The following is a 24,332-nucleotide window of genomic DNA, read 5'->3' on the forward strand; positions in this document are numbered from 1 at the left end:
ATTTTATTAAGCTATGACTTATGGTTAAAGAAATGTGAATTTTGTGGTCTTACAACTCTGTCAGCATAGATTTTTTTTCGCGTATTTGAATATTTTTGAAGTTTCACTTCTAATTTTTATCATTTTTTGCATTTTTTTCTTTTTAATGCAGAAACTTCCGTTTGAGAATATATAATTTTAGGGAATTTTTTTTTTCTGTACCATATATGAAATACTGAATTAATTGATTGCCAACAAAATTATTTGATGAAATTGACTTAATATACATTTGGTTTTACTTTCCTCCCTGTATGAGGAAATGGAAAATACCTATAGCATTTCTTTTCAGAGACTTAAGAAATGTCGTAGACAAGATTATTAATGTTTTTTTTTTTTTTTTTTTTTTTTTTTTTTTTTTTTTTTTTTTTTTTTTTTTATACAAATTCAGCCCCTTACTGTGTGAAAAAAAATTGATTGTAGTTGATTTCCTTGAAGCCTTTGAGAATTTGAATACTTTAAAAGTTTCTAGAAATATATGCGTGAACATCGAAGATATTTTCACTTAAGAGGATTCGGGTCGCTTCCTTAAAGCAACAAGATCAAAGGGAGTTGGAAATCGATGGGACGAAGAAATACCGTCGTTTTTCTTTCTTCATGTTTTGCTTTTCATAATTTATAGACAATTTTTCGGAGGCCCCTTGATGAAATTTCTGGGAAAACCTTTGTATATTAAAGGGCATGTACTTTACATATATTTGTTCTCATATATATATATATATATATATTTATATTATATATTATATATATATATATATATATATATATATATATATATACACACACACACACGAACACACACACATTATATTATATATATATATATATATATATATATATATATATATATATATATATATATCCCTTTCTGAGTGAGGATATCTTTACGTGGCAAAAGAGTGTATATCGCCATGATCAGCAAAGCTGTACTAGTCAGGGACATTCATAATAGCAGAACATATACAAATAAATCCTTTTGATACAGCATCCTTTGTAAAGTTTTGAATTTCCATAACTTAAAAAAAGATAAAAGGAGCATTATTAAAGGATTGTATTGTATCCTAGAGCAGATGAACGGCAGGGGCTGTAGATGGTTCTCGGGGTTTGGGGGTACGGAAAAAAAAAGAAAAAAAATCTTTATTTTTCATGAATTCATAATGTCGCAATTGTGAATGTCTTGAGGAATTTTTCTCCCGTTTCGCCTGGTCCTGTGTTGGGAATATCTTTATCTGAATAGTATTTTCAGGTAAGATATATTCTCTTTTGGAACCCGCCAGGTTTTTTTTTTTTTTTTTTTTTTTTTTTTTTTTTTTTTTTTTTTTAAGAGAGATTCCACTTCTCGTTGTTTTCATATTCCAGACAGATGTTATATGTAAATTAAAGGTGGGGATGTGGACAAAATACGTAATAAAATGTAAAGATAGATAATTAGATTGATCGGCAGATTGACAAATCAATTGGGCGAGAGTTAGCGATAAGCAAGTTTGAGAGATATTAGGCTGTCAAAGTTGGAGCAAATGTTTTTATGATGAACAGGCTGACATAAGTCTTTTTTATAGCTTATATATGACATATCTGTTTTAATGTTGTTACTGTTTTTTAATATTTTATTCTTAATTTTTTCTCATATTCATTTATTTCTTTATTTCCTTTCCTCACTGGGCTATTTTTCCCTATTGGAGCCATTAGGCTTATAGCATCTTGCTTTTCCAACTACGGTTGTACAGTAGCTTAGCTAATAATAATAATAATAATAATAATAATAATGATAATAATGTCTGTGTAAGAGAGAGAGAGAGAGGAGAGAGAGAGAGAGAGAGAGAGAGAGAGAGAGAGGAGAGAGAGAAAATGTCCTCTTTCTATTCATAGCATTGTACAATTTCCTCTTATTCCTCATCGATGCTTTATTATTCCCTTTAATTCTTTATCCAAAAGACCTGAAATGACCCCAGAATCGGTAGCCTTCTCAAAACTGCAATAATCAATTGCTTCCCTTCCTCGCCTCGTTCACTAATGCAAAGTACATGATTCATGTCCGGTAATTAAAAGCAAATCGTTAATAGTTAAGTAAATCATTCGAACGTAATGGAGAGATATCATGCATAAATGTGTGATTATCATTATTAATATCAAAGATGATTGGAAAAAAGGGTAGAAATTTGAATTCTCTCTCTCTCTCTCTCTCTCTCTCTCTCTCTCTCTCTCTCTCTCTCTCTCTCTCTCTCAAACATTTTGAGTTCTCTGAGTATATATCAACATACACTTGGTTCCAGTTATTCTCTCTCTCTCTCTCTCTCTCTCTCTCTCTCCTCTCTCTTCTCTCTCTCTCTCTCTCTCTCTCTCTCTCAAGCAGTATGAGTTGCTTCGAGTATATATAAACTTACACTTGGTTCCAGTTATTCTCTCTCTCTCTCTCTCTCCTCTCTCTCTCTCCTCTCTCTCTCTCTCTCTCCTCTCTCTCTCTCTCCTCTCTCTCTCTCTCTCTAACACTATGAGTTGCTTTGAGTACATATCAACTTACATTTGATTCCAGTTATTCTCTCTCTCTCTCTCTCTCTCTCTCTCTCTCTCTCTCTCTCCTCTCTCTCTCTCTCTCTCTCTCTCTCTCACACACACACACAAACATTTTGAGTTGCTTTGAGTATATATCAACATACACTTGGTTCCGGTTATTCTCTCTCTCTCTCTCTCTCTCTCTCTCTCTCTCTCTCTCTCAAACATTTTGAGTTGCTTTGAGTATAAATCAACATACACTTGGTTCCAGTTATTCTCTCTCTCTCTCTCTCCTCTCTCTCTCTCTCTCTCTCTCTCTCTCCTCTCCTCTCTCTCTCTCTCTCTCTCTCATTGTGAATTGCTTCGAGTACACATCAACTTACACTTGATTCCAGTTATTTTCTCTTAACAAGCACGACGAGACGAGTGCTTCTGCGAGCAAATTCACTTTCCCTCGTTCCGGTTTCGAAGCAGAAATGCTTTCAAAAGGCAAACTGACCGATTGCCAGGTACGCACTCCATGTAGATCATTTTGCTTTTGTCCTGCAGTCTCGTTTTCTTGATTTCAATAGCAAGGCCACCCATTGCAAGAGACTCTTCTATGTCATCAGATAAAGATCGTCAGGCGAATGCCGATGTTCCATTTGTTGGATTTCAATTAATTTATGACTTAATTATGTGTACGCGTTCTTGCGTGTCATCATCATCATCATCATCATCATCATCATTTCTACGCATATTGACGCAAAGGGCCTCTATTAGATTTCGCCAATCGTCTTTTTCATGAGCTTTTAATTCAATACTTCTCCATTCATTATCTGCTTAACGCTTCATAGTCCTCAGCCATGTGGGCCTGGGTCTTCCCAAGTCTTCTCGTACCTGGTGGAGCCCAGTTAAACGTTTTGTGAACTAATCTCTCTTGTGGAGTGCGAAGAGCATGCCTAAACCATCTCCATCTAACTCTCACCATGATCTTAAGCACATATGGACTCGAGTAATCTCTCTTATAGTTTCATTTCCAATCCTGTCCTGCCATTTAACTCCCAATATTCTTCTGGGGCTTTGTCCTCAAATCTACTAAATCTGTTGGGGATTGTTTCATTGTCATATATATAAATATATATATATATATATATATATATATATATATATATATATATATACATATATATATACATACATACATATATATATATAAATATATATAAATAAATATACCTATATATATAAATATATATATGTATATACATATATATATATATACACTAACACATCAAGAAATGCAGCCGTTTCTAGTCCAGTGAAGGACAAAGGCCTCAGACGTGTCTTTATTCATGTCTGATGTTTAGCCATTTCATCACCACACTACTGACTGTGGACTGCGATGGTTGGAGACTTTAGCCTGATTGCTCACAGCAAATCAACCTAGTATGGGTGGCCCTGACTAGTACAGGTTTGCTAGTCATGGTGATACACAAACCATTTCGCCATGTTCAAGGTATCCCCACTCTGAAAAGGATTACTGTGTGTATATATATATATATATATATATATATATATATATATATATATATATATATATATATATATATATATGTGTGTGTGTGTGTGTGTGTATATATTCAGGAGGTAATTACGATAATGAAAGGGACTTCTGATCAGATTTCCCCTTTGAGAGCTTATTTGATCTCATTGCAGACAGGAATTTAATTAGCGATCTTATTTAACGTAATAAAAAGTCTGGTGTCAATTTCAGAATACATAAAGGTATATCGTATTGCACGAAATCTCATTTCAGGTGAAAATCGTGTCCGATATTTATATTTTGTTGGGGTTTGATATGTTAAATCAGAAAATTTTACCTGAAAATACGAATATATATATATATATATATATATATATATATATATATATATATAGTCTTCTTTTGTACTCCGTTATTTCAGGTGATTCTGTCGTATACATTTGAAGGTTTAAAGGCCACTCATGAATGGCAGAGACGAGGGACAGTAACATTACCCTATCAAGCAGGGCAATGCCCTACAGACTGACTATATATACATATGATCAGCGCCCAAGACCCCTCTCCACCCAAGCTAGGACCATGTAGGGCCAGGCAATGGCTGCTGATGACTCAGCAGATAGACCTATAGGCTCCCTCAAACCACCCATCCTTAGCTCACAAGAATAGTGAGGTTGCAGCGACAGAAGAAACAAACGAGTTTTAGTGGGACTCGAACCCCAGTCTGGTGTTCACCAGCTAGGGACGTTACCACATCGGCCACCGCAGTTTTAAAGGTTCAAAAGGTCGCTCATGAATAGCAGAGGCAAGGGACAGTGGTTATACCCCATAGACAGGATAAGGCCTTAAAGACTGATCATATACATGTGATCAATGTCCTAGCCCCCTTTCCATCAAGTTAGGACCAGGAGTGTCAGACAATGGCTGCTAATGACTCAGCATGTAGATCTATAGGCCCCCCCCCCATTCCTAGCTCGCAAGGAGGAAAAGGTTGCAGACACTACTGGAAACTATCGAACTTTAGCTTTTCTCGAACTCCCGTCCAACAGATTGTTAAACAGGGATTTTTCCAATAGGCTACCAAATATATGTTTCAGCTTCTCCGTCTGTCAAGGCTGATGGCTATGTCGGAGTTATTATTGGCATTATTTAGTTGAAGGAATGATAGAGTTATTGTCATCAATCATTTTTACATTGCACAAAAGAAAATAATAGAATTATTTAATTTCCTTTGTGTGTTTTCTTTTCGTGTATTTTATCTGCCCTGTTATCTTTGTATCTCCCTCCTGTTTTATTTCAACTTCTTGTATTATTATTATTATTATTATTATTATTATTATTATTATTATTATTATTATTATCATCACTTGCTAAGCTACAACCCTAGTTGGAAAAGCAGGATGCCTATAAGCCCAGGGACTCCAACAAGGAAAATAGCCTACCCTCGATTTTTGGGGGGATAGTATTTAATAATACAAATTTAACTTTTTTCTCTACAAAAGAATGTTTCAATCTTGTATATTATTTAAACTATTTAATGCCATTTATCACTATATATATTTTCTTCAACAGCCACCTCACGAGCTCTCAAAATGTCATAGCCCTGACATATTTACAAGCTGAGCTGTGTATCCCATAAATATTTATTCGACCATAAATTCTCTTACGATGCAGAAGGGGAAAGTAACGAGTCCTTGAGCTTCGTTACCCAATTACCCAGGGACGGGGGTTGGGGGGCGGGGGGGGGGGGGGGGGCGGTCAAGGGGTCGCCTGCCAATTAGTTGGGAATACAGCTCAATCTATGACGAGGAGCGTGACCCTTGACCTTATGAAAGGTAGTGAACCAGGAATCAATGCTATTAAGGGAGACGACCGTCTCTTTAAGTTGGTATGTGCTTTTGCTGTAATAATGAATACTATCTTGAATATCCAAATACTAGTTTAGTGAGGAAATCAGGCTAGTTTTTTCTTATATATCTATAGTATTTTTTATCATTTTAACTTGTTTTAAATTATGAAAAAGTAATAGAGGAAAACAATAGGTTTGCATAATTTGGCAGCATGTGGAGAGTGTGGTCTTGTAAACAAATACCATATATATATATATATATATATATATATATATATATATATATATATATATATATATATATTTACTTGTATATTCGTGTTCTTGTGATAATTTCTGTGTATTGACTACATTTCACATAGTTTTTATTCACGGCAGTTTTTTTCTTAACGAGCTAGTACATTTTTTTCCTTTCCAATTTACGTGCCCGTTAAAGGTTTAAAGGTGTAAAGGTTGCTCATGAATGGCAGAGGCAAGAGGACAGTGACTTTGCCCTATCAAGCAGGACAATGCTCTAGAGACTGACCATATATACATATGAAGAGCGCCCAAGCCTCCTCTCCACCCAAGTTAGGACCGAAGAGGTCCAGGCAATGGCCGCTGTTAACTTAGCAGATAGACCTATAGGCTCCCCCAAACCCCCCACACTTAGCTCACAAGGATGGTGAGGTTGCAGTGACCAAAGAAACTAACGAGTTTGAGCGGGACTCGACACCAATCAGGGATGTTACCACATCGACCACCGCTACTTCAACTCTATACATTTTATTATACATATCCCAGGATATGCTCAACTCTGAGGCAGTACGCATATTAGCATACATTTGCAAGTGAATGTATAGAGTTATAGACTCTCACAGCATCTATAGTGGGATATCTATGACTGCGTATTATAAGATTTGTATGTAATTGTCACTAGGCTGTCTCTAGTTCGATGCCCCTTTCATGAAATGAAACGTCAAGATTTGATATTTTTACAGCATTTCATTCATGAAAATCCATATTATCTTGATCAGGGGTGTGAACTAAAATTAAACTACGAAGCTCTAGAATCTCATGTCCCGTTAAAATTAGTCTCTAATGCAAAGAAATTGTTTGCATGAATATTCTATTCTTTTTACAACTAGTGCAAACCTTAAAACAAACAACGGCGGCCTGGTGGTAGCGTCCTTGCCTGCCTGATTGCCAGACTGGTGTTCGAGTCCCGCTCAAACTCGTTAGTTCATTTGGTTGCTGCAACCTCACCATTCTTGTGAGCTAAGGATAGGGGGTTTGGAGGAGTCTATAGGTCTACCTGTTGAGCCATCAGCAGCCATTACCTGGCCCTCCTTTGTCCTAGCTTGAGTGGAGATGGGCCTTGGCGCTGATCATATGTAATATGGTCCAGTCTCTAGGACATTGTCCTACTTGATAGGGTAATGTCCCTGTCCCTTGCCTCTACCATTAATGAGCGGCCTTTAAACCTTTATGCAAAGAAACTTGTTGGCAGCGTTGCGAAAAGCAGGTTTGGAAAAAATTAAGTATTTAACGACCTTGAAGTTTAATCTGGAAAAACACCTGCGATGGAGGAAGTAAAATATGCTCTAAACAGCGTGCCCTAATTACGCAAAAAAAAAAAAAAAAAAAAAAAAAAAAAAAAAAAAAAAAAAAAAAAAAAAAAAAAAAAGAAAAAAAAAAAAAAAAAAAAACAACAACCTGCTGCCCAGTTTTATAAACGCAAAGAAAGGCGAGGAAAGCAGAAGTATGCCTGAGAAGCGCTTCGGGGAATCAACGTGTTTTGCAACATTTTTTAAGAAAGTGTTGTTTGAAATTGCACCTTGTAAGGTTAATTACTACTGTGGCATTCGCGTGTTGCAAATTGTTGCAACTTTCTCAAGGAAGCCAGTGACTAATTAGATCATAATTATGTATTGCGGTTGTCTCAAGTTAATAAAGCTAATTATCCTTTGTTAATTTCTCTTGTTTTAGTGTTTGGATAAAAATCAATTATGGAATTTTCTAAATAATTCTTCATCTCTTTTTTAATCGCATTATCAGCTAGATTTGTTTATTATGTTTTGTAAATATTTATCTGAGTGACTAATGTTAAAATATGGAAATGTTGAATTATAAACCACAACATGAAAACCAATATTAAAGTATAGATATATGTATTATAAGTATATATTTGTAAAAATGAACGTGTACAATTGTATAATTGCCTGATAAAAGTAAAAAAAAAAAAAATTCTTCATGAAACTTTTAATGCCAACTAAAGCTTTGTACTCTTTAAAGGAATATAATTAACCTCGGAAGACATTCGTAGTAAAATCGAATCGCTTCTGAATTTCTTATCGAAGATTTCACAATAATTGAAAAAATAAATCTAAATGAATAAAGAATTAAATCTAAATACCTAATTTGCCGGTGAAAAACGTCGAAGTTTCTAAGTACTTGTAAATAGTAATAGCTTGCTAATCGGGTAGTTGAATCGGTAGAACTTCAAAAGTTCAAACTTACAGCAAATGTTTTTATGATGAACAGGCTGACATAAGTCTCTTTTATAGTTTATATATGAAATATCTGTTTTAATGTTGTTACTGTTCATTTCTTCTTTTGAAGTTTATTTATTTCCCTATTTCCTATCCTGAATGGGCTATTTTTCCCCGTTGGATCCTTTGGGCTTATAGCATCCTGCTTTTCCAACTAGGGTTGTAGCTTAGCTGATAATAATAATAATAATAATAATAATAATAATAATAATAATAATAATAATAATAATGATAGTAATCACCTACCAATGGTAATAGCTGCAGGCAAATACTTCCTCATACTCTACACGGCATCAATGACCATAGATGTCAGGATGCCAGAAAACCTCAAATCAATCAGTCAATCAATCAATCGATCATACTCTACAGGCTTTTGTACCTTATAACATATTACCACATGCAGCAGAATTCTAATGCTTGTGACAAGTATCAGCAATGCTTTCATAAACTCAACATTCACCATTTCTTTTATCCGCCAGAAACGAAAGGATTTAACCAATCCACATCAGCTAATACGAAAAAACTTTAACTTATTAGACATTAAAAATCTGAATTGATAACTACGTTTTTACACTAAGTCGCTTCAGGAATTGTCCCTTTTCATCAATTTTATTTTCTTACGATTTATTTCTTATATAGCATATTTTAAATTGACTGCGAGACTTATATTTAATCTCTCTCTCTCTCTCTCTCTCTCTCTCTCTCTCTCTCTCTCTCTCTCTCTCTCTCTCCTCTCCTCTCTCTCTCCCTCTCTCTCTCTCTCTCTCTCAAATATTTATAGCCTTCCAATATATTAGCTGCGATAATTATGTTTAATCTCTCTCTCTCTCTCTCTCTCTCTCTCTCTCTCTCTCTCTCTCTCTCTCTCTCTCATATAGCCTTCTAATATATCAACTGTGATAATTGTTAAATCTCTCTCTCTCTCCGCTCTCTCTCTCTCTCTCTCTCATATATGTATATATAGCCTTCTAATATATTAACTGTGATAATTATGTTTAATCTCTCTCTCTCTCTCTCTCTCTCTCTCTCATCTCTCTCTCTCTCTCTCTCTCTCTCTCTCTCTCATATATATATGTATATATAGCCTTCTAATATATTAACTGTGATCATTGTTAAATCTCTCTCTCTCTCTCTCTCTCTCTCTCTCTCTCTCTCTCTCTCTCTCTCTCTCTCTCTCTCTCTCATATATGTATATATATAGCCTTCTAATATATTAACTGTGATAATTATGTTTAATCTCTCTCTCGCTCTCTCTCTCTCTCTCTCTCTCTCTCTCTCTCTCTCTCTCTCTCTCTCTCTCTCTCTCTCTCATATATGTATATATAGCCTTCTAATATATTAACTGTGATAATTATGTTTAATCTCTCTCTCTCTCTCTCTCTCTCTCTCTCTCTCTCTCTCTCTCTCTCTCTCTCTCTCTCTCTCTCTCTCATATATGTATATATATAGCCTTCTAATATATTAACTGTGATAATTATGTTTAATCTCTCTCTCTCTCGTTCTTATATAACCTAATAGTAAATCAACTGAGATAATTATATTTAATCTCTCTCTCTCTCTCTCTCTCTCTCTCTCTCTCTCTCCTCTCTCTCTCTCTCTCTCTCTCTCAAGCAGTATGAGTTGCTTGGAGTACATATCAACTTACACTTGATTCCAGTTATCTCTCTCTCTCTCTCTCTCTCTCTCTCTCTCTCTCTCTCTTGGCGTGAGATAACAAACCACCTCTCCTTTCCCTTTCAAAGCCGAGGGTCATCCCCATTTGCTTTTCGAGAAATTGACAAAGTACTCAGTCTGAGTCCGTCGCCCTCCCTAAATAATGCTTCATTTGACTTCAGCGATTTGCCTTTCGCCAGCTGCCTGCTTTTGCTGCAAAAGACTGCCTTAATGGGAAATGCAAACGTACGACAGGGCAAGGGGAGCTGATTGCCATTTATTGCTGATAACTATTTATCACCCTTGACTTGTTTTCCTCTGTTGTATATTCATACGAAGAATTCATCAACAGTACTATATATATATATATATATATATATATATATATATATATATATATATATATATATATATATATATATATATATATATATATTTCTTTTTTTGAGAAAACAATGACTGCATATAGAGATGGAGCAGGATGCATCAAAAAGTTACAAGGGGTGCTTGAGAACATGTTACCAAAATCTATTTGATAAAGTCGTTTAAACTTGCCTTACTTGGAGCTACAAAAATCTATTTAATAAACTCGTTTAAACTTACCTTACTTGACGCTATAATAATCTATATAATAAATTTGTTTAAACTTACCTTACTTGGGGCTTTAAAGATATATTTAATTAAGTCATCTGAACTTGTCTTACTTGGGGCTACAAAAATCTATTTAATAAACTCGTTTAAACTTACCTTACTTGCCACTACAAAAATCTATTTAATAAACTCGTTTAAACTTACCTTACTTGCCACTACAAAAATCTATTTAATAAACTCGTTTAAACTTGCCTTACTTGAAGCTACAAAAATCTTTAATAAGCCGTTTAAACTTGCCTTACTTGTGTCTACAAAAATATATTTAATAAACTCGTTTAAACTTACGGTAATTTGCACTACAAAAATCTGTTTACTAAGCCGTTTAAACTTACCTTACTTGTGTCTACAAAAATATATTTAGTAAACTCTTTTAAACTTGCCTTACTTGGCCTGGTTAAACTAATTGTGTATAGTGTGACACTTCTACACCAGATGGCACATAAAGAGAAGCTTCAATATTTCCTAGTTAAGAACTTTCAGTCTTGAATTAGTCAAGATTTGAAAATTGGAAAGAGGTTAACAGTTGCTCATATGAAAAAAAAAAAAAAAAAAAAGGAATTTTCAAGTAAACTATGAACGCAATTTTGGGCATTTTCAAAGAAAGGAATTAAGATAACTCAGTCCAAAACTGTTATTATCTATTATGTTTCTATTCCTCTTTTTTTTATGAAGTTTTTATAGTTTATGTATGATAGATCTAACTTAATATTGTTAATGATCGTTAAATATTTTATTTTTGATTGCTATTACTTCTCTTGTAGTTTGTTTATTTCGTTGTTTCCTTTCCTCACTAGGTTATTTTTCCCTGTTGAAGCCATTGGGCTTATAGCATCATGCTTTTCCAACAAGGGTTGTAGCTTTGTTAGTAATAATAATAATAATAATAATAATAATAATATAATGATAAAAGATTTTATATGTACAGGGGGTAAAACATTACCTCCTTCCAACTTTGTTGGCGGAAGTAATAATAATAATAATAATAATAATAATAATAATAATAATTTCTATAATCCAGAACAAATTTGTATTTCCTGGTGTTGGATTTTACTTAAATAAAAAGAGGTGAGAAAGTCTACCTGAAACTCTTTGCATTTCGCTTCTGTCTAGTGAAGATATCACTTCCCGTAGATATTTCAAGAATAGATTAACAACACATATTGCACAACTTCTCATAACTTTACACAAATCAGTTATAAATAAACCTGAATATCAACTCCTGTTCATACGGTTTATTTATAACTGTTCTCATTGCTAAGTAAAGCAAAACAATTCTTCTTCGCTCAAGGGGTTAACTACTGCACTCTAATTGTTCACTGGCTACTTTCCTCTTGATAAGGGTAGAAGAGACTCTTCAGCTATGGTAAGTAGTTCGTCTAGGAGAAGGACACTTCAAAATCAAGCCACTGTTCTCTAGTCTTGGGTAGTGCCATAGCCACTGTCTTGGGTGAGAGTTCTCTTGCTTAAGGGTACACTTAGGCACACTATTCTATCTTAATTCTCTTTTTATACTTTATATGGGTAATATCTATTTTGGTGTCGTTAATGTTCTTAAGATATTTTATTTTTCCTTGTTTTCTTTCCTCACTGGTCTATTTTCCATGTTGGAGCCCCCGGGCTTATAGCATCCTGCTTTTGCAACTAGTGTTGCAGCTTAGCAAGTAATGATAATAATAATAATAATCGGTTGTTGAAATTTTACAACGCAGTACCAACATTTGCATTGAACGGAAAAATAGGAAACTTCACGATCATGCTCAATACTAAGCGTTACTTTAGTTCCCAACAAACTTTAGCCGTCTGGTGCAAGCAGCAATATAATGAGGCCTTGAATCCAATAAGCAAAAATAAGGTGACCTGTTGTTTTTTTAAAAGAGAATTTCGTTATTAGAAGATACCTTTCTAACATGGAATTGAAATTTCTCGTACATATTGTTTAGCACCTCCATCCACAGTATGTGTGAGGTTCAGATAAACAATGGTATTAATAATCTAGAGCCGAGTTATTTTATTTGTAAGATCGTGAAATTATGAAATATTTTAAGATGTTCTTGTTTAATTTTTTAAGTTTATTTCTCTTGTTTGATAACTTGAATTGCCTAAGCTAGGGAATTACGTATAAATTCATCATGCATTTTTTAGTAAGTAATTTATAAAAAGCTTAAAAAGTTAATTGATCTGAAGGTCATAGATAAAGAAATAAAGTTAATTTTGAACGATTACTGATGAATGTTCCGTAAGTTCTAAATACATGCATGCTAATATCTTTATTTTTCATTATATTTCGGCACTATTTTATTTGCTTTAGTTTTTATGGTTAATTTTGACTTCATTATCAGGTTTTGAGTTGGTGTCCTTTCAGACTTTCCGTCCTCTCGTAGACTTGGTAAACCTTATTATTTTTCAGCTATTTATTACTTAATTACACATTTAAAAGGATAAAAGGATGGAATAGTGTTTTTGTATAATTTTTAGACTTAGTAAACCATATTAATTTTCAGCTATTTATTACTTAATTACACATTTAAAAGGATAAAAGGATGGAATAGTGTTTTTGTATCATTTTTAGACTTGGTAACCCATATTAATTTTCAGCTATTTATTACTTAATTACACATTTAAAAGGATAAAATGATGGAATAGTGTTTTTGTATCATTTTTAGACTTGGTAACCCATATTAATTTTCATCTATTTATTACTTAATTGCACATTTAAAGGGAAAAAAAGGATGGAATAGTGTTTTTGTATCATTTTTATTTGTAAGGTGAATTATCCGCTGTTAAAAAATAGAAATAAAAAGAACGAATACTTTGTCAAGTATGCCCCTCCCTTTTTGTAACTAAGAATCAATCTGTCAATTATTGTATCTTGGGTTTAAAGTATTTTTTTTTATCTTTTATTAGGAAATACACATTTACAATATATATATATATATATATATATAGATAGATATAGATATATATGTATATATATATATATATATATGTATATATATATATATATATATACATAAATATATATCACAGTATCCTTTCCCTAATAAACATAGCTATTTTTATTGCCATGCGTTATCTCACACATTTGTTCAACATGAATAATGTATTTTTATCAGCATGACACGATTGGAGCTTTGGGTGTCTAAGGAATTTCATACTTCTATGCATAATATTTTAGCTTCTTGTGAGTAAATTTGATGATAGGAATGTTGTTTACGATTTAGTAATCGTAACAGTTGGCTGGACTCAGAAGTGTTGCCAAGTGAAGCAAAATGTTGATATATAACAAAGTAAATTTAATCGTTATAGTTAAACATTAGAGCATTTTCAACATAAATGATCCATTATTTATAGCATAAGCTATTTGATAGGAATAATGTAGTATTTATTTTTCTATAATTAGAAACTAAATAACATATTGTCTCATTTTAATTTAACCGCCTAATACTCCTTCTCTGTAATCCTTGGCTGTGAAATTTTCCACTTTTAGCCCCTTGCTAGATGACGTCACAGTCGCCTTTTCCTTACCAAAAGATTTCGGTGTTTAATGAAATACAACTTCAATATGTTGGTTGAACGTCTGTTAATGATAAAGAATTCTCTTTAGATTCCATATCCGAATTCAAAATAGATATTAGAATTATATTTTATGAGATGTACGATCTGTTTACAAAATACGTTACGTTTTCTTTAATATTTCTTTGTGACATTTTCTTTTATTCAACATACGTCTTCCTCCCCAGTTCAATAATATATCAATCAACCTGTGTTTCTCTTCCTTCCCTTATTAATTGCTTTCTTTCACGTCTTTATCAGATAATAACAGTGGCCATTCGTCCCAAGGGGGATTGTGTAATAATTCATAATTTTAGTCAGACTTGCCAAATGACGTAGCATAATAAAATTATTTAATTGGGTTGTTCATTACGTATGTGGTGTGCGAGCAATTACTGCTACCATGATTTTTTGGATAAGCAACGATAGATTTTATCCACATGTCGTCAATACATGGAAAATATAGTTATTTAAATCAATGTTATTATCAACCTCCTCTCTTGTTTAAGAGTATCTTTCTGTCAGATGTATTTATAGACACTAATAGCCAATGCTTACATATATTCTCACCCCATTCGAGAAAGGGCTAATTTAAGAGGAACTTGACAATAATATGATTTTGTGTTTGTATATATCCTTAGATTCGGAAGATTTTATATAATAATAAAAAACCCGAAAAGTGTGCTAATTTGTCAGTAAGAACGCACCTTTCTTCCCAAAAGTCCTGTTTTCAGATTCCCTGGAAAAAAATGCCAGATCCTTCTTTGTGGCAGAATTTATTTGAGCAATTTCTCTTGATTAAGATGTTTTAAGGTATTCAAGACTATTCTTAATGGATTCAGTTTACTTGTGATTGTGTTAGATACTCGGAATTCTCTTTTTACAACTTGAAAATCACGTTTCAACACTTTTATTTATCTGTAATTGTTTGTTGACGTTTGTCTGGGTTCAGAAGTATTGCCAAGTTAAAAGAATTTTATTCTTTCTACAACATTTATTATATCTCATCGGGTAGGTATTATAGCATTTTCAACATAAAATATTGTTATAAGCTTTTGAAAGTATGCTATAAGTTGAATTTATTATTTTTATGTATGATTAGAAAAAAAGAATAACTTAGTTTCTCATTTAAGTTTAGTATGTTTCTGGCCCTCATTTACGATCCTTGTCTTCGAAATAAGAATTTTCTGACCCTTCCCAAATGACGTCATGCTATACCTTGGCTCTATTTCCTTACGTTCTTTAATGAGTTCTAGGTATTATATTTTAGCCTAAGATCTTCCAGCTTCATAAAACTTTAATCAAGAGGACAATTTTAGATATATAATGAATATTCAAAATCTTAAGTAAACATGACATGCTCTGCTTACATAGTCCAGTACGTTTTCTTTCTTTTTGCCATTCGTAAGTTTTCTCTTTTTCATATTGATTTTACCCAGTTCGAAAACCCCATCTTTAGGAATCACTGATTTTTAGTCTGCTTTACTTTTTTCTTTATATTCTTCTTATTTTGGATTCATTATATCATTGACTTGCTCGGTTGGCCTTTGCATAATAAGTTTGTATCTATACTGTTATTTGACTTTTTTTTTGGCGGGGGGGGGGGTTGTAATGAGTTGCAAATGCAAAGCCTCACCTATAAGCTTGAAGGTACGTAGTTTCAAGTTTTTATATCGTGTTTTTTTACCAGCCTTGGGTATGTAGTTGAAATGATACCCGTGATATAGTTAATTAAGTTGTTGAATCATACAAAATTAGGTTGAGGGGCATTACGTGAAAGAAAATAATTTGTTTACATTACAGGAAAATGAAAGGTTGATTTACTCCGATATATATATATATATATATATATATATATATATATATATATGTGTGTGTGTGTGTGTGTGTGTGTGTGTGTATATATATATATATATATATATATATATATATATATATATATACTATAATCATTTTTGCATATCCCACTTACATTTCACTTTTCAGAAACTCTCTCTCTCTCTCTCTCTCTCTCTCTCTCTCTCTCTCTCTCTCTCTCTCTCTCTCTCTCTCTCTCTCTCTCATTATTTTTTTTTAAATTTACTACTAGGTTTTCGTAATTTGATAAGATACTAAAATTCATCCACTAGATGGTGCTAGGAGCTTCCAAGGATCCTAAAGAAACGAAACTTAAGGCGAGTCTTTCCTTGTTCCTCTTTTATTTCCAAGTCAGCTCAGAGCTGGGTTATACGTTCAAAAGTGATTTGCTACCTGGAATTTGTGTGTTTGGGCCTTGGAGTGCTTTAGTCCACTAGTTCATCTATCAATTTGGTGACCTCTTGTGTGTACATAAAAGAACATGCGTAAGTTTTCAATTTTGTTTCCCTTATGGCTAGACATTATTATGGTTTAGGTTTATATTAGAACATGATTATAATAGGTATCGAATTCTATAATGATTTGAATGTAGGGTACTTAAGGGTTCTCTAGCAGGTAATGGCTTTTGCTGGTCTTGGAGGAACTTGAGAAAAAATAGCATTTGTGTGAATGAGTGAGAATTACAATTATTCAGTTATTTGTGCATACTGTGTTACTAACTCTCCGTTTTAATGGTAAGTGATCTGATAAGGCTTTTATCGATTGTGGAACAGCAACGGGGTTATTGAATTTCGAAATATACTGGTAAATTTAAATTGATCAAGGATTTTAAAATGTCTTCCTGATTGTTGAGTTCGTTCTGATGTTTTTATATTTTTAGACTCGGATTTCATACTTGACAATAACTTTCACTCTAACTCCGCACGATATTCAATTGTTTACTCATTGGATCAGCTTAAGCGCATTTTCGGTTCAATTGTTAGGAAAAGATTGAATCTTTGTTTTGCAGGAAAAACTATTTCAATGTTGCTGTTCGTTTAAATATTTTATTTTTTCTTAGTCTCCTTTCCTCACTAGGCTATTTTCCCTGTTAGGGCCACTGCTTTTCCAAATAGGGTTGTAGCTTAGCAAGTAATGATAATCATCTTAACTTTCACGAACAAATAAGTGCGAAAGGAAAGTGACTGGAGAGCGTTAGATTGCGTATATAACAATATCTTCGTTGTCTATAAAAGACAATATGGTGCATACCACAATTTTTTTGCTCTATTGAATATTCGGTGGGTTATTTTTTGCTTTATATTTAGTTGGGTAATTTTTACTTTATAGTTTATGCGGGCAGCTTTTGTATGTATGAAGTATGGGGCAATATAGATTTAATTTGTGACTTCCTCTCATGGGGTCTCTGTTTCTCAGTAATGTGCGTTGTGGGGTTAGTTATTGCTATGCGTGGGACCCAGACCATGATTTTGCAAGTACAATGTCAGTTAACTTTTGCTATGGTCTGGTTCAGGATTTGCTGTGCATGGGGTGCTACGATTTGTGGCTAGTTTGGTTCTTGCTGTACGAGCGAGGTGGCTAGTCAAATGTTGCTTTATGTAGTGGCTAGGATGGTTTTTGCTGTGCATTGGTGTTCAGACAGTGTTTGCTGTGTATGAAGATTAGGTAAATTTTTTGCAAGGCTTGGGTCTGGATAGGTTTTTGCAGTGCTTTGGGCTAGTGTCAGATTTTCCTGTGTGTGGGGGGGGGGGGCCGCTATGTCAGGTATTGCTTTATGGGGGCTTGGTTTGTATTTGCTGTGTGGGGGGTGATGGGTCAGTGTTTGCTGTGTGGGGGGATAGGTCAGTGTTTGCTGTGTGGGGGGATAGGTCAGTGTTTGCTGTGTGAGGGGGGGATAGGTCAGTGTTTGCTGTGTGAGGGGGGGATAGGTCAGTGTTTGCTGTGTGAGGGGGGGATAGGTCAGTGTTTGCTGTGTGAGGGGGGGATAGGTCAGTGTTTGCTGTGTGAGGGGGGGGATAGGTCAGTGTTTGCTGTGTGTGGGGGGGTAGGTCAGTGTTTGCTGTGGGGGGGATAGGTCAGTGTTTGCTGTGGGGGGGATAGGTCAGTGTTTGCTGTGGGGGGGAGGGATAGGTCAGTGTTTGCCGTGTGTTGGGGGCTAGGTCAGGGTTTGCCGTGTGTTGGGGGCTAGGTCAGGGTTTGCCGTGTGTTGGGGGCTAGGTCAGGGTTTGCCGTGTGTTGGGGGCTAGGTCAGGGTTTGCCGTGTGTTGGGGGCTAGGTCAGGGTTTGCCGTGTGTTGGGGGCTAGGTCAGGGTTTGCCGTGTGTTGGGGGCTAGGTCAGGGTTTGCCGTGTGTTGGGGGCTAGGTCAGGGTTTGCCGTGTGTTGGGGGCTAGGTCAGGGTTTGCCGTGTGTTGGGGGCTAGGTCAGGGTTTGCCGTGTGTTGGGGGCTAGGTCAGGGTTTGCCGTGTGTTGGGGGCTAGGTCAGGGTTTGCCGTGTGTTGGGGGCTAGGTCAGGGTTTGCCGTGTGTTGGGGGCTCGGTCAGGGTTTGCCGTGTGTTGGGGGCTCGGTCAGGGTTTGCCGTGTGTTGGGGGCTCGGTCAGGGTTTGCTCTGTGGGGCTTAGTTTTTGCTGTTTGTCGGGCAGTCTTTTTGAGAAGGGCTGAATAGTTTTTCCTGTTAGTGTTGGATCTGTTTTGCAGTGCATTTGATTGGCCTGTTTTTCTTGTGCAAGTGCTGGGACAATTTTAGCTGTCTGTGGTGGATGACTCAGATTTGCAGTTTGTGGTGGCTTGGTCAGTTTGTGTGTGTGTGTGTGTGGGGGGGGGGGTGACTGGGTTAGTTTTTGCTGTGCAAGGGGCTGTCATATTTTGCTGTGCACAGGACTGTCATATTTTGCTGTGCACAGGACTGTCATATTTTGCTGTGCACAGGACAGTCATATTTTGCTGTGCACAGGACAGTCATATTTTGCTGTGCACAGGACAGTCATATTTTGCTGTGCACAGGACAGTCATATTTTGCTGTGCACAGGACAGTCATATTTTGCTGTGCACAGGACAGTCATATTTTGCTGTGCACAGGACAGTCATATTTTGCTGTGCACAGGACAGTCATATTTTGCTGTGCACAGGACAGTCATATTTTGCTGTGCACAGGACAGTCATATTTTGCTGTGCACAGGACTGGGTCATATTTTGCTGTAGGCTACATAAGACTGGTCAACTTTTTATATACGGGGCTAAGAGTTGAGTTTAATGTGGGGGGACTAGTTTAGTTTTAGCTGTGCATGAAACTGGATTATATTTTGCTGTGCATGAAACTGGATTAGATTTAGCTGTGCATGGGATTAGATTTTTTTTATGTATGTGATTAGGTTAGCTTTTGATATAAAGTTGACCAGTTTTAGTTATGCATTGAACTGGGTTAGTTCTTGCTTTGCATTGGGCCGGGTTCATTTTTCCTGTCCACTTGTCAAGCTTAGTTTTTGCTGTGCATGGGACCAGGTCAGTTTTTGCTGTGCATAGGACAGGTTAGTTTTTAGTGTGCATGGGACCGGGTTAGATTTTGCTGTATGCATTGTGCTTTCCAACTAACAATGTATAATAACTTGCCGGGGGTATAAAAAAAATCTTGGGTTTTTATTGGCTTTGAATCAGGAAACTTTAATAGAATGTAAAACTAGAAATTTAAGTATTTAATACCGATTTCTTTGCCAGCAATGAATTGTCCAATAGCTACTTTGTATTGCAAAGGCCATGACAGTGTTTTTGGTTAGTCTTAATTTTTAAATATAAAACTTACCTGCTGGTTATATAAGAATGGCTAAAGTGTCTGACGCCCCGGAAGAAATTTCAAAATCTTGCGCAGCTATCGTAGATATGCCAGGTGTACACTTGCGCCCTCGTGGTACAGTTCCCTCAAAGTATTCCTTTACCCCTTACGCTTATGTTTTATGAAAATAGTATGGTAACACCGCAATGAAAGCCTATTTGTCTTGTAACGACGGACGTGAATGGTCGAGCTATTGGTATGCCAGTGCTCCTATTTTTATAAACACTACTGTAGACAATATATTAATGATATACGAATAATAGTTCACATTACAAGTGAAATAAGTTGCTGTTAAATACTTAGAAAAATAGTATAGTAACAGAGTAGTAATAATAGCAATGGTAAAAATCATATTCATTCCTGATTAATCAGACATCGTCAACCTTCGTTACATTCAGTTGAGGCAGGCGTTTGCTGAAATCCAACTTTAGTTCATAGTAGATATATGGGTTCTTTTTCAGAACATAATTATTTGAATGGAAATACGCTTTCGATTTATATAATCCATCAATTTATAAAGAAATGAGATCATAAACCGCAAATTTCAAGACCTATAAATATAATTTCATAAAGGCAATTATGATAGCCATTGACAGGTCATGATACGGAAGGCTTGGGGAAAAATTAATAGACAACCCGATGTATAAAGGAACAAATATATCCAGTGTATCATTCATATATATATATTTTTTTAATTCGAGCCACGTCTCACCAGAGTAGCCTAGATGGAAATTTCTCTGGGCGGTAATTAAACTCGAGTCATCTGAGTAACAACACACCTTAACCACCCTGATGGTCTTTATATCATTGGTAGATATGGTTGCACACCGATAAAATCGTACTCATATAGATGAGAGAGAGACTGAACTATGGTTGGTTTTATTTTGTCAATTTCGTTGGTATTATCAAACAATACTATATAGACCTTTTATAATACCTTGATAATGACAACAGGGACTCGATTAGATAAATGTTGTATAGCCATGTCATTATATAATAAGATAACTCCGATATCCTTGTGTCTTCAATACTTATTACAATACGGTGGGGGTCTGAAACAAGTTATTGACGTCAAACTAGCTGTTTCACAGATCTCGTTCAATATGTAATATTTCCCTCCACATATGACCTAACAAAACATCAAGAAGGAATCATCAGTCGCATGTTAATTTTTATGAAAATAAATTCCATGATGATCATTCTCAGAGTAGTAAGGTATAAATTCATGACGGGCAGTTCGAGAATTTATCGGTTGTCAAAAGCCCACTTGACAACGGAATTACTTTAGGGAATGTAAGTGCTTCGTAAGATATCACTTTTAATACTAAATATTCTAGATAAGATAATTAGCAATTAAAACTTGCAACTAGATGCACCATAGATGGGTAGATACATAGAGATAAAGAGATGGATTGAATTGCTTTCAGTTATCGTCAGGTTTAGAATTTTTTTTTTTTTATTTTACATTTAACTTAAATGACTAAATTGCACCCTCAGTTGAGCTGGCCTTGGTCTTAATCGTTGGTAAAAAATAAAATACCCAAGTCTTTTATTATATAATTATGAATTTTCTTTATTAAAATCAGCTGGATTCATCGATGAATTTATAGCAAATATCTGAAAACTATGTATTACAAATTTGTGATATTCAATGTTTAATCGCAATCATAACTTCGTATTAACCTTTTGTTTTAGTACTCAAGCGATACTGGTTGATTGAAGCTTATTATTTTTTTTTTCAGTTTCCATTCTCATAACATTCCTTACATTTGTGGGCAAGGTTTAGTGAAATCACTATGGAAATAAATTATTTAATTCTAGTTATACAATGTTGAATTGTAAAAAAGAAAATAAGTAAAACAAGATCGTATTTGAAACATTAATATTTTGTCCATCCACCATTATGTGCAATAACATCTTGCAATCTGTTTTGCATTGACGAGACGTGGTTATACACAACTTGTCGGTTGCGGCGGAACAGTTCCCAATCGTTGAGAACATGCTGGAAAAGACGCTGGTGGTTACGCTCCTGACCCTGCTCCCAGCTGTTGACGATGTTCCCCCAGACATTTTCGATCGGGTTCAAGTCGCATGCTTTGCTCGGCCAGGGAAGGAGAACAATGTCGCGCTGTTCAGCAAACCATGCTCGGACAATCCTCGCGGTATGGATGGAACAGTTATCCTAAAAGAAATAATATAACTGATTAATCATACTGTTAGAACAAGGTGGAAGGAGAACAATTTATATTTTCAATATAAATGACGGCAAAATAATGCCGTTTAGTCCAGCAAAAGGAGTCACAATAATGATTAATAAAAGGGCTTGAGTAGCCAAGGAGGAGACGTGGGTGTTGTGTGTTGATAAGAATATTTGGTCTACTTTTCATGAAGAGGCAAAAATACCTTGTAACAATTTCAGTGGCTTTATTTGGCCGCTTTAGATTCATCAGGGAATGTAGATCAATGATGTTGATGTAAGATCCTTTTACAGTTATAAAACTAATAAATCCAAGACAAAAGTCTTATTGAGTAATTTGAAACTACTTTATGACCAATATCAGCAATGAGTTGATACCATATTTGTCAAGAAAGGGCATTCATATAACTAAGAAAAAAAAAAAAAAACAATGCACATACCTGCATGAAAATTATCTGCTCAGGATAATGAAGAGCATAAGCGCGAACAGAAGGAACCATCACCTCTTCCAAAATTTCGAGATACTGCTCAGCGTTGAACCTTCCACTGATCTGGGCCAATTCACTAACGCCATGCAGGTGTATCCACCCCCAAACGTTACAGGTGATATGGCCGCTTCTGGCTACTTGATAAGTATTCTGGCTGTCGTATCTCGTGTTATCACGCCTCCAGCAATGCAGACGACCATGCGTGTTAGAAGTGAAGGTCTTTTCGTCACTGAAAATTACTCTGCCCCAGAAGTCTAACCCCTCTTCCAAATAACGTTGAGCAAATTCCAGCCGTGCCGTTTTATGACGATCCTCCAGCTTTTGTTTCACTGCTGGAGTCCTATGGTGGATACCGTATGCGTGGAGCCTATTTCTTCTAGTTCCAGACGAAACACGCAAGTTCAGTGTGTCCCTTATGGCAACTGCATTTATAAATGGGCTTTGCGTGGCTACTTCCGAAATCGCCCTATCTTCTTCTGGGGTCGTTTTTCTTGGCCCACCAGCTCTTGGCCTGTCGTTGAGGTTTCCAGACTCTTCCCATCTTCGACACCAAAGTCGAACTGTTGGCAATGAAATTCCTAATTCTCTTGCAATACGTTTGTAAGACATGCCAGAGTCTCTCATGCCTACAATTCTGCTGCTATTGCTGATTCTTTGTTGATTGCGATCCATTGTCTACTCTAGTCACTAAACCGCTACTCAAGAGAATGACATAATGGACTAACAGAGGTCACGACATCACTTACTGGCCCCGCCTCTCTCTCTCTTTCTGAGTTATACAGCTTTAATCGAGTCCCTGTGTCATTCTCAAGGTATTAAAAAAGTTTTATATAGTACTGTTCGATAATACCAACGAAATTGACACAAAATAAACCCAACCATAGTTCAGTCTCTCTCTCTTATCTATATGAGTACGATTTTATCGGTGTGCAACCATATCTACCAATGATATAAAGACCATCAGGGTGGTTAAGGTGTGTTGTTACTCAGATGACTCGAGTTTAATTACCGCCCAGAGAAATTTCCATCTAGGCTACTCTGGTGAGACGTGGCTCGAATTAAAAAAATATATATATATGAATGATACACTGGATATATTTGTTCCTTTATACATCGGGTTGTCTATTAATTTTTCCCCAAGCCTTCCGTATCATGACCTGTCAATGGCTATCATAATTGCCTTTATGAAATTATATTTATAGGTCTTGAAATTTGCGGTTTATGATCTCATTTCTTTATAAATTGATGGATTATATAAATCGAAAGCGTATTTCCATTCAAATAATTATGTTCTGAAAAAGAACCCATATATCTACTATGAACTAAAGTTGGATTTCAGCAAACGCCTGCCTCAACTGAATGTAACGAAGGTTGACGATGTCTGATTAATCAGGAAAGAATATGATTTTTACCATTGCTATTATTACTAATCTGTTACTATACTATTTTTCTAAGTATTTAACAGCAACTTATTTCAATTGTAATGTGAACTATTATTCGTATATCATTAATATATTGTCTACAGTAGTGTTTATAAAAATAGGAGCACTGGCATACCAATAGCTCGACCATTCACGTCCGTCGTTACAAGACAAATAGGCTTTCATTGCGGTGTTACCATACTATTTTCATAAAACATAAGCGTAAGGGGTAAAGGAATACTTTGAGGCAACTG

General features: G+C 35.3%; 1 long non-coding RNA gene across 3 annotated transcripts in view; it reads left to right on the plus strand.

Moving 5' to 3' along the window:
* The window catches only part of LOC137627884 (uncharacterized), a 213,126-nt gene that overhangs the window by 160,799 nt on the left and 27,995 nt on the right, over positions 1 to 24,332 (plus strand). The window contains exon 1 of one of the 3 annotated variants that reach the window (XR_011041234.1): positions 16,482 to 16,629. The exons of the other annotated variants lie outside the window; for them this stretch is intronic. This is a non-coding gene — a long non-coding RNA (uncharacterized lncRNA). Of the gene's footprint in view, positions 1 to 16,481; positions 16,630 to 24,332 lie in introns of those variants that run through there. 3 annotated transcript variants of the gene reach the window in all.

The sequence above is a fragment of the Palaemon carinicauda genome, chromosome 35 (assembly GCF_036898095.1).
Source record: "Palaemon carinicauda isolate YSFRI2023 chromosome 35, ASM3689809v2, whole genome shotgun sequence".
NCBI lineage: Eukaryota > Metazoa > Arthropoda > Malacostraca > Decapoda > Palaemonidae > Palaemon > Palaemon carinicauda.